Source organism: Falco biarmicus, chromosome 1 (genome assembly GCF_023638135.1).
Source record: "Falco biarmicus isolate bFalBia1 chromosome 1, bFalBia1.pri, whole genome shotgun sequence".
Classification (NCBI taxonomy): domain Eukaryota; kingdom Metazoa; phylum Chordata; class Aves; order Falconiformes; family Falconidae; genus Falco; species Falco biarmicus.
Window position 1 is genome coordinate 107,116,454 of NC_079288.1, and position 11,798 is coordinate 107,128,251.

An 11,798-nucleotide genomic window follows, 5' to 3' on the forward strand; every position below is an offset into this window, starting at 1 on the left:
TAACTAGGAAATGAGCTGAGCTGCTGGTACTCTTTAAAATGTAGAGCTAGAAAAATCCATGAAGCCAAGGCACACGCTGCTGTTCAATATGTCAGCTTGGATCAGCACAAATGATAATACCAATAGGTCCTTTGTTGTAAATGAGAGGAGGGGTTTTTTTCACATTCTGAATTTAATTGCTTTTGCAGAATGGAGGACACCAGGACTCGTCAGCTGGTAAATGGCAATCAACTACAGGTAGGTTGTACTATGGGCTATGATTACTTAATCTTTTTGGCATCTTTTGTCTAAGGAGAGGAGGGCACAGAAATTAATGAAAAAAGGTTTTAAGATGGGCTGAAGAATTTTAACCTCACCATGTTGCAGAAAAGGAGGAGGTCCATGGAGGTCACTGGAGTTACAGTGACTCAACCAGCTTGAGTACAGATGAACTGTGATGCATCATGTTTAAACCCTTGAAATTAGCCAGTAACGTCAAGACTCCATTTAACAGGAGACCAGCTACTGTTGTCATTTCTTCTTGCCAGCAGAACAGTCATCCATCTGGAGACTGAAAGATGAGCTAAGAGTAAGAGGTACATGGAAAACGATGGGATAACTGTACTGTCTGTCCCCTCAGCCCTGGTCTTTACAGGCAGCCCCAGGGGCGCTTAGTTTATATTCCCAGTCTGCTTGCACAAAATATTTAGGTATGAATGGAGAGAATTAACCAAAAATCCCCCTAACAAACGTACGCCAAGCTATTCAAATTGATCTCAGTGAATAGGTTTAAAAAAAGCATTTTCCAGTTAAATGGCACAGGATCATACAAAGGTTTGGCAGCTCCCCGAGTCGGTGAGTCAGGACCTCTGCGGACCTAATCAATTGTGAGGGATTTTACAAAATCCCTGCAGGCGTAGCTGCAGCTTTCTGTCTTCAAATACATGCAGAAATCTAGCCTTTTGTCCCAGGTTCACCATGGCGCTGCGCTGAGCTCCCCGAGGTAAGCATCTGCTACCCCCAGACCCCACCTGCACTCAGTGCAGCAAGGCAGTGCCAGGAGGCAGCTCCGCTCAGCTAAACGGGGTCTCCCCAGACACTCCTCTCTCTGTCAGGTCAAAGGAGTTCTGACCTGGGCGCTTTGGTTAAACTTGTGAAGTTGGGCAGGGTGCTTGCAGGGGCTGGGAAATGCAGGGTGTAGTGGAGTACAGCGGGTTCACTCCTCAGTTAGCGGAGGTGCTAAGCCCAAGATAGTGAAGAGCAACAGAGTACGGCATCACGCAGGTGGTACCTGTGTAGGCGCTCACGGCCATTTCCAGGTTCCGCACAGAGAGAAGCGGATCAGACTTTGCCTCCAGTATGACTGAGTCAGCCTCCTGTTGAACAGAAAAAGTGCATGAGATTTTGCTTCTTGCTAGTAGGAAACTATTTGTGACGTCTCTGGCCCTAGAGAAGTGCCAGGCACGATTAATATTGTTTAACAAAGCATTTGGCTTCCCTCTGATGAATGAGAAAGGTCAGAGGCTAGGGACCTATGTTGAAAGCTAATTGCTGAAGTTATTTGTCTGGCTTGTGTTAGATGCTTGGATCCCGCTATACAAGTTAGAAGTGCAGAGTGCCCTAAGTGCAACATTTTAATTTAAATGCTTATAGCACAAGAGAGAAACAATTCACTGGTCATCTCATTAGAGGCTTAGCTATTTACATCTGGACAGCTTTTCCTCTTTGATCTCCTAAGAAAAATGAATGGAAGTTTAGGACATGTTTATTTGCTTTTGTAAAGGCTTGGATCCAAGCAAAACACACTTATATCTGGGAAATAACAATGAGAGGTTGTAAACGTACAAAATACCTTTGACCAGCTCTAGATACCAAAACATAGATTTTCAAGGTTAAAGAATTCAAGAGTGCTGACTCCTGGTTTCCATTTGACTCCCATTACAAACCTCATTTCTATGCTACTAAATGAAACAATATACTTCTCCCTGTGGACACATGAGTGAGTTATATCGTCATTGTTTGGTTTTATTTTTTCCCCTTGTAGTCTTCAAAAAACTGCAAGTGCTGTAGCCTGAAAATTTCATGAGTAGAGAAATCTCTGCTCCCATCTATTGGTGAGCAACATAAGAATGCCCATAAGACTAGTTAATTGTTTAGCTGTTTTATCCGTATCACTGATGGACAGATAATCCAGAGAGGTAGGGGCTCTAATAAGGCTCTCTTGTCTTTCTTCCAGTGGCACTTTGGAGAGACATCACAGTTACACTTCAATGACCACAGAGTCCTGCCAGCATCCAGTCTTCTCAGCATCCTGCACTGGCACAACTTCTCTGTAAGAGCTCTTGCAAATGATTTAACAAGTAGACTTGATGGAGAGGCAGACACGTGATGGAGCTGAAGAAGCAAACCATGGTAACAGCAGCACAAGTGAGACATCTTGGAGGTTAGACAAGATGATCTTAAAAGATCCCTTCCAACCGAAACCATACTGTGATCTTCACTGAAAACTTTTACTCAACCATTAAATAAAACGAAACCTTCAGACTGGTTTTTAGGAATAAAATGAAACCTTCAGACTGGCTTTTTTAGGAAGGAGATTCAGAAAACAGAATAGTGATTGACAGCGGGCTGGAAACAGGCCTGCCCAGGCAAGAGTCAGCCCTCTGGAGCTACAGTATCCAAACGGGGCTCAACTACAGGGAAATTTAGCAGATAGAGAAGGAGAAACGATGCTCAGAAAGAATGCATGCCTACAGGAAATTCCCAGCATCAGCTGGCGACCAAGTCAATGGACCATTGCCAAAGGTACTGAATGGTTTTATTTATTGTGCATTGTTTTCCTGAAGTTAATGGTATCTTTGCCTTGCCATTAGCGAAGGCCTCTTTGTTTCAAAGACTTTCATACTTGCAAGTGATGAACTATTGCCTGAAGGTATTTGGAAAACATTCTGGGTGGGAAGGGACACAATGCTGTACACTGACTTTGAAGAGGGCTCATTTTTTGAACATGGTCTTGTTGCTAGCAGGAGCTCTAGCTGGGTTCTGGGTATCCAGTGATTAGATGTGGTGGCAAGATCCCAACTAGGTAGGGGAGAAATTAGCTAAAAGAAAGTAAATTACTGGATTAATACAGAACAGCTGAATTTCTGAGGTCACCAGCTTCTTCACTTGAATTTTCTCAGCATCCGAATCTTAAATGAAGCCTCATTGCCATTGTTAGGAGCCACATTCAGTTCTTGCCATGCTGTCATCGGTGGTCATTGCTATTCCAAGATCATTAGGAAGAGGTACAAGCATGGTAAGGAATGTAAAAGAGGGCTGGAGGGAAAAGTTGCTGCTAAATAAGTCCATACTGGGGTGAATACAGTGCTAAGACAGAATATCATTCAGCAGAATGGTTTATCACTAAAAACTGGCATGTTGCAGTTGAACTGAGATTTTCTAAAGAAAACTGCATCCGCAGACAGCTGACTGATGAGTTCACATTATAAAAGACTGTTCAGGAGTTCATCCACTGAAAGGCCATTTATGGGCTTTACTTTCTCACGGTCCGAACTCTGGAAAGAGTTACTCCGTTTGTAAGAGTTACACAGCCCATGCATATCCTCCCATTGTTTCAAGTTAAGGGAACATCAGCTGTTTTTTCTATTGTGAACAGGGGCCACGATGGAGGGCTAATTGCTTCTGTTCACTTAACTGTCTGTTTTATGAGGCCAGGCTATTGCGTGCACTGATGCTGGACAATGGGACAGCAGTCTGGATCTGTGATCTCCGTTAGACAATGAGTATTTAGGCCACTTCTGAGGGATTTGGCAAGAAAACCCCTTGTTTCTTTTTCCAAGCAATAAAAAACCCGTAAAAGATAATTAGGTAATTCAGAGTGGATAATGATTATCCATGGTTTGGAAGGAATTTCTTTTTGACAAAAACTTCTCTGCATCTATAGTACAAACTGATTTTACTGGAAACTTGCTATCAGGCAGAGGAAGCAAGCTTCCCAGAGAAAATTTTTAAGGTGTGAAATGTTTGTTGGGTTGTTAAGGCTACATACACACAAGGATACATAAAGGTTTTTCCTAGCAAGCCCTATTACATTTTTGCTAAAGAAAATTTGTCCATCTCTACCACCTGATGAGATCATGATGCCTGGGTACAGAGAGCCCACAAGAATGGGCTGATTTGGTGTTTTGGGGTTTTGTTTTGAGGCCAATGATCATATGCCAGATTCTCTAAGAGGCAGGTCTCTAAGCCTGCTAGAATCATGCTTTATTGCCTCTGTGGCCAAAAAAATTGATCCTACATAATAAATCTTAAACGGCCAGTTGATTCTGTAGCACCAGGGTACTGTGTTTGTTCCAGCTCCTCTTCCTTTCTTGGAGTGTCAGATGGCTGAACACAACAGGAAGCATTTTAGAGATGCTGAGGTGAAATCACATATGCAGCCAATTTCTTATTGCTGACCTTACTATTTTAATGATGAAAATTAAAGGAGCCCCATGGATGTTGCAGTCTATACAAGACCCTTATTCAGAGCAATGCTACCCACAGGAACAGGGGAGGCAGGAAGATGGCTTGGGCCACCTCTGAGGTTGATGGGAGAATTAAACATCAGTATAGAGTCCTGCAAGGAAGAAAACAGTTTGTCAGGACAGCAAAGTACCAGGGTATTTTTCCCAATATGCTGCTGTAAGACAATCATGATATTGGTGAACAGAAATTTCCTTTGGCTTGGGAGGGAGGGGATCTGCAATTTACAGAGCCGTGTGTTCACATGCTGTTTAAATGCAACGGATCTGTCTTTCTGCAAATTTAGGTCGCTGGAAGAACATAGGATTTTATTTTTTTTTAGTTTTGCAGGGGCACAGTTTAAAAAGCGTATAAGGAGATAGAAAAGAAAGGAACAGAGGATTATTTTATTTTGCATGTTTGATAGAGGCTCCTTTACAAGAAGGAATTCATTGCAATACGGTTCATTATGCAAGGTAAATACAGTGTTTCCATCATACTGCTTGTTTTTCCCTTCTGTGCCACATGCAAACCTGCTCATTCATTCACCAGAAATTTCACGATATGAGTCAGAAAACTTACTATGTAGCTTCCCCACTTCAGCTCACAACTGCATGCAGCCCATGGGGAAATGAAACACACCTTAAAAAATGTCTGAATATATCCACTGACAAAAATACTTGGCTTACACTGTTGTTTTTTTCAATTTCTTGTATCGTACTGTTCAGCAGCATTCAAATTGCTGCCAGGTTTTTGATTAATCCAAAAAATGTAATGAATTCGAAATATTGATATTTATTTAAAAAATTAGATGTTGTTTCCATTAGCTTATACTGTTGCTCTGGAAGTTCTGGCAATCCCAGTTATGCCAAATAACTTAAAACTATGGAACTCTGATAATACCAACCTGAAATTCATATGAGCCCTGGGTTAGAGACAGTTTTTGTCTTGTGCAAAGGGAGGATGCCATGAGGGACTAACAAACGCAGTCTCGCTTAACCCTTTTTTAAAAATTTAGTAAGCTCAGTCTCAAAAATAGTTAATGCTTAACTTTTGTAACTCTGGCAGTTCCAGGACCTCACTGCTTATAACCATCATGATTTCCAGCTTAAACATACTTACAGCCAATTATCCCTGCTTGCTCCTAATACTAAGGTTGTTCTTTGATTGCTTAGGTAGCTTTTCTACCTTGATACTCACTCATCTCCAAAACATACTCGGTGACAATGACTGTATCCTCAATCTTGTCAGCTGTGGAAGCTGTGATCTCCACTTTTCCTTTGTATGCTAGATTGCCCATTCCTCCCATCACCCTATCACCCTTTTCAGCATCAGTTTGAACTCATTTTTCTCAGTCATGGGTAGTCAAAATTATACACAGCCTTTCTTGTGCACAGCACTCTTCTCAGGGCCTCGTACAACAGTGCTAACACTTCCCTATCTCTGCCTGAAACATCTTTCCTGATGCATCCAAGTGCCACTTCTATATTGTATATGGTTACCACATTTACATGGTTTCCTGGTGTAGGGGGCTTGCATTCTTCATGAGGGCAAGTTGGACACACGGACCTTTTTCTAACCCTAGCTGTAATACGTTTTGCCGATGAAACAAATCACAAAAATCCCGTATGGTGAAAACTGCTTACCAAAACCCTCTTATAAAATAGGTTGCCAAAGATTTGTTGAAAAGCAACTATCTACTGAAACTGGTATTACATCTGGATGTAGTGAACGTGCATGAAGTAAGTGAATCACTTCATCAGCTCTGTTAAAGAGGCAAAAAGTGAATGTTTGTTAGACATTATTGTGACTTGCAAACACAAAAGCATTCTTATAACTGCTTATTGCTTGCATTGCATTCGTGCCAGGCGGCCTCCCACCAAAATGAAACTTCTATTGTACTGGGTCTCAAACAAACATAAATTACAGCAAAACAAAGAAAATATTCCTCAGCAAAGTACTTCCTACTCTAATTTGAAAAAAAAAAAAAAAAGTCCAGGGAAGGTGGGTGCTTAGGTTGCTAGCAGCTGACATTGGAAATAACTCTATCATCTGGTTTCATTTAACTGTTGTTGATGAGTAGCCATTTGAAGAAAAATTGCATAGCGACTCTTCACAAAAAGCAGCACAGTGTGAAACACCCATTCCTTTCTATGAAATCGGGACCCATCTCTTCGCAAGCCTGCATATGAGTGCAAGCATATCTTTTTGCACTGTAAGTTTGACTTGCCTCCTGACTCCAGTGTTGAAAGGGAGGAGAGGATGGCTAGTGACTACTCACCACTGAAAGCCACGCATCCATGCAGCCTGCAACCAGAGCAGCCAAATAGCTTCTTTCATAGTGAATCTGGGAACAAAACGGACGCATTAAGAAAAGCTCAGGAAATATAAAGGAAGTATTAAGAAAATACAGTGAGGGCATGGCAGAAAGATCTGCTAACAGTATGGAACAAGGAGGCACATAACTGTGTTTGATTTTACACTAAAACTAGTTCTAGAAGAGCATGCTTATTGTTTGAAAGGCATTAGCTCTTCCAAGATCTCTGTCTTCCTCTCATCATAATTCTCCTCTGCAAAGGCTTAAGAAAGTCAGATGGCAGGAAAAAAATCTGGATTTAACACTCATGAAAAGCAGATTGAACTGAGGTCTGGTTTTGAATCAGCATATGCCAGCTAAAAAGCTAATCATACCCCTGCCCAAGTTTAGTGCTTTTGGAGAAGAGCATGCCTGCAGTAATCAGTACAATTGCTAAAACTGTTTCAGAGATTCCCAGGATGTATATAGCTAAAAAAGCCCCACAGAACAGTAACAAGTTTCAGCATTAAAAAAAAATCAGGTGAATAGGATTTGCCTTGTTAGACTGACATATGGATGGCAATCCAAATGCAATGCTGGAAGCAGTGCTAGGAAAAGCCTCTGGTAAGAAACAGAAAACAGTGCTTGCAGTTAGTTATAACATGTTACTCACAGGCATTGCTGACTTACAGAGTTCATCCGTACAACCACTGTGTTGTATAATAATTCAAACACTGGCTCACTCCAGATTTTGCTCTTTAAAAAAAAAAAAAAAGATGGCCAAACTGCTGTTGAACACCCTGATGTGATAAAAACAAGAGTCCTACTGACCAGAAGGTAGGTGGCTCAGCATAACACTCTCTGGATTTATGCTGATGTAGTTAGGTTCAGCTACGTGAAAGCCACCTGAGAGAAGACGGGAGGCAGCCATCCCAGCGGTGAGATGGTCTAGGCAATGCAAGGGAGCTCCAGGCTTAGGAGCTGAGTGAAATGGGGATAGAAGAGTAATGCAAGGAAGCAAGGACATACCCTCAGGACAGGCCAAAAGTAGCACTAGGAAGCATTAGGAAAAGCCTCGGCTGTAAGCCTCAGACGTGAAACTGTGGCAGTTGAGCAGCAGAGCACACCAGCTGGGAATCATGCTATGCAATGAAGCAAGCAGCAGCCTAGAAGGAGCCTCTTTCCTCCAACCCCAACACCACGCAGTAATACAAGTGAATAGTGGTGAAGCTTACCAGCCCACCGCGACAAGGCGTTACAGGGTAATCTCTGGCTTCAGAGGTCCTGCAGACAGAGATACAACAGGAAGAAGAGGTGAACCAAACTTAACAGGGCTTGATGGAAGGAACTTTGATGGATGAAGGTGGCTACAGGGCCACAGTGGGGCCAGCCTTTGTGTACATGGCTGAACCGCTAGCTACTGCTCTGGTATTTCTGTAACTCCGTATAAAAAGACAGAATGCAGTTACAAGCTCGGAGGCTTTTTGTGTTATTACACAATGTAGAGAGTATGAAAAACATCCTAAAAAGAATGCCACAAAATCCGCAGAAGATCCCCACATCTCACTTTCCATTTGGGAGAGGCAGAGACTGAGGCAAAACAACTTCCTGATGGACTTTGAATAGACAACATTCATTAGTTTGCCAGCTTATAGGCGCAAACATTACTTATCTAGTCCAAAGTAATTATGGTTAATGAGACTACAGGTAGTCTAAATTACAGATTTTCCATGAAAACAATTTAATGCTACCGCTTCACCCCAAAGCAGAATTTGAAGTATTGCCCATCTTCAGACCATGTTGACAACATTAGTGCAATATTTAGAGACATACTGGAAAAGAAAGATTTTTTTTTTTCTACTCTTGCAGAACAGTTTCAAAGCAGAAATGGTATTACTTAGCAAGCGCCACATTGATCGCTGGCATACTGTAATAGGTTCTTCACTGAAAGTCAGCCTAATTAGGTCTGGATATTTAATCTGAAGAATGGTTGCCACGATTGAGTTACAGTCGTGTGATGGCTTTGAACTCAACTTCATTCATTACATATAGGTGAGAGGGAGTGTAAACACTTCCAAATAGAGGTGGCTTGCCTTGTGGCTGGCCGGCCTGATCTCCATAAGCTTCGTAGAAGCTGACAAATTTCATACAGCTAGTTTCAATTGGCTATGTTGGCTGCCACAGCATCCCCACAATGGCAGAATCATCTGCAGAGAACTAACTTCAAAAATTAGCTGCTTGTCTTGGGGCGAGCGCTAGACTAAATGGCTTTCAGTACCTTCAGCTCCGATGTACCTTACTTAGCTGCAGTCACGTTGGGCAGTCCACGTCTAACCCATTAGCCACTGCGTGACATTGGCATAGCACCGTAGAGCTGTGAGACACCAGGCTAAAGGATACCGCTGCGAACCCCAGTAGCCTGATTCTGAGGGATGATGAAGATCAACTCAGAGGTATCATCATGCATTCAAACTAGAGCTGCCTGTGTAGAACAGGGGAGACATTTCTCTAAATGCATGGACAGCACAGAATTATTTCAGCGATGGGTACTTGAGAAACACACAGAACAAAAAAAGTGATCTTCCTTTTCATCTGTCCTTCTCGTGTGCTTCTCTGAGCAGGAACAAGTCCATGCACCAGAGTTGGGTAGTAGAGAGCCCAAGCTGAAGACTCCAAACCAGGATTTAGATCTCCATTGAAACTCTGCTCAGTAAACTTCTAACCAGTCTGCAGGAAAAGCTCGTGATCCTTTTGCTAATAGCATACTTATGGAAGCCCCTTGTTGCTCTTTAATATTCCTCCAACTTGGCTTTGGCCTTTGCCATTTCACCAGTAAGTATTTTAATAAGTAATGATTTTATATATGCGCCTTGCTTGCCTGTCCTTGCTGCTGCTTCTTGTATGGTCTCATTTCCATTTCAGCCCACAAAACAGCTCCTTGCTTAGTCAGGAGGACCTCTGCCATAATTCCCTGCCTTCCTGAGCAAGGGTCAGTTTGGTCCTCAGCTTTCAGTAAGTTTTCTTCATAATCAGCTCTCCTGAGCACCTATGCCCCTTGTGGCAGCTTCTCAGAAGATCTTAAATAGCTCACTATGCTTCCCTCTGCAAATTATGATCTGATTATTCCCACAGCTGGTTTTAATAATTTTTTGAACAATGTTTGATTTATCTGATAGGGAGAACAGGAGTCAGTTTTCATACATTTCTCCTATTCCCAGGTCATTTTTTTATTTGAAGAGCAAATATTCTTGCCTTTCTTTTTCAACCCAAAATATCTGGACTAATGAAGGCATGTAGAAAAAAATGTGCTTTATCTAGTTTGTAGTAAGAATCAGTACTTTCAGAAAACAGCATGCATTTTACAAATTAATGTAAAATGGCAAAATTAGAGCACAACTCTTCTTCATGTCTAGTTGTTGCCACTAGAGTGGGCCCAGTAATAACTACAAGGAAGAAAATTAAAACCAGAAAAAAACCCACATGTGTCTTTTGTCCCATATTACGCCTATGGCTTAATTATACAGATGCATTGTGTGCTTAACTAAAAAGCAATAAAGGCACTGCAAGAAATACCATTAATGAGTCAGCATCACCCCCTGAAGATCAGCTTAGTTTCTGGAATCTTTCTAGTGGAAATGCCTTTTATTTCTTCTGTTCAGTTTTATCTTCAGCGGTCCATATCCAGAAGTCTCCAGTTTGTTGGTACTGGTGTAAATAGCTACCCAAGGGCAGAGACTGAGGTAATGAGCAAGATTACAGTCAAATCCTACCAGTTCAGCAGTATGTGTCCACCATGTAGAGGGTAAACTATGAGAGATGTTAGCACAGAAGTAACAACTCAAAGATGCCTTAAGAGGAGATTTTAAAGTTGAGAACAGTCTACGGTGGGATGAAGCCACATGGTGAAATCATGAAAAGCATGAAGGCACATGGTGGAAACATGAAAAGCAGGAAGGCATGTGGTGGAAACATGAAAAGCAGGAAGGCACGTGGTGGAAACATGCAGCATGGGGGTGACGCAGAGAACATGGCACTACATTATGTATACATCCTGGAAATTCTTGCTGTGAGGAATTTCAGGATATTGGACATTCTCAAGATATTTATCGTTCTATGGCCTCTTCAAAGACTTAGGACTTGGCAAACTAACTTTTGGAAGCTGAAAGCAAGCCTCCCCTGAAGGCAGGGTAACTCATTAAGAACTGCTGCAGGACTGCTCTTCACCTTCTAAGCGCACTGGTTTTGAGGAAGCATCCCACAATGTTTAAAAATCACATTTTTACCAATACGGTTTACGGAAAAAGGTTGAGTCGGACTGAAGGGAATTTTAAAGTATGGAAAGGGTAATGTTTTTGTGAAAATTGCACATTTTGGCAAAGATAACAGTTTTTAAAGAAGAGTTTCAGGGAGGGGCGGAGCGGGGGGTAGAAGGGACTGTGAAAAAGTGTGTCTTGGAATGGCCACCAAGCACACAGGGAAGGCACAACCTTGCTCCACACTTCCAGCTGAAAGGTGTCAAAGACCTCTCCAATAACGCCATGTGCCATGGATACATCCACCAACACAGATTCAAGATGAGCTTCTGTATCAGTGCATTTAGGTGATCTCCAAATATACTAGCGTGTTTTTTCCCTTTTTGCTGTAGCACCATTCAGTAGCCAGGGCCATGGGTTGTTGGGTCCATCCTGTGACTTTGGAAATGCTGCCTGTCTGCTCTGGATTTAAACACCTTGTTTCTACAGAGCTTTCATTAGCTGATGCTCCGTCCTGGTGTTGCCAGAGAACAGCAAGCACAAGGAACACATTTGGCCTTCTCTGAAAGCTGAATAATTCACTGGGTAATCTCCATGCTTGGTGAATGGAAAGCTGAAAGCTCTAAATTGTATTTTAAAAGTTCATTGTGAACACAGAGTGCTGCAGGAAGTAGCAAGCTTATCAAAGATCTTTACGTTGCCTACAGTATCAAATGTTATGTTCACAGGGAGACCAGACAAACAAATTGGCAGGATATGTCAAT

At 42.1% G+C, this 11,798-nt stretch overlaps 2 long non-coding RNA genes across 3 annotated transcripts in view; one reads left to right on the plus strand and one right to left on the minus strand.

The window, feature by feature from the left end:
• The window catches only part of LOC130142861 (uncharacterized), a 28,384-nt gene that overhangs the window by 13,910 nt on the left and 2,676 nt on the right, over positions 1-11,798 (minus strand). Inside the window, exons 2-5 of one of the 2 annotated variants that reach the window (XR_008819556.1) lie at positions 8,017-8,065; positions 6,767-6,832; positions 1,271-1,355; positions 357-550 (exon numbers count right to left, since the gene is read on the minus strand). This is a non-coding gene — a long non-coding RNA (uncharacterized LOC130142861). Of the gene's footprint in view, positions 1-356; positions 551-1,270; positions 1,356-4,440; positions 5,185-6,766; positions 6,833-8,016; positions 8,066-11,798 lie in introns of those variants that run through there. The other variant, XR_008819557.1, reaches the window with a different exon arrangement.
• Positions 124-9,544, plus strand: LOC130142873 (uncharacterized). The gene is made up of 3 exons (XR_008819559.1): positions 124-237; positions 2,216-2,784; positions 9,403-9,544. It is a non-coding gene; the product is annotated as an uncharacterized LOC130142873 (long non-coding RNA).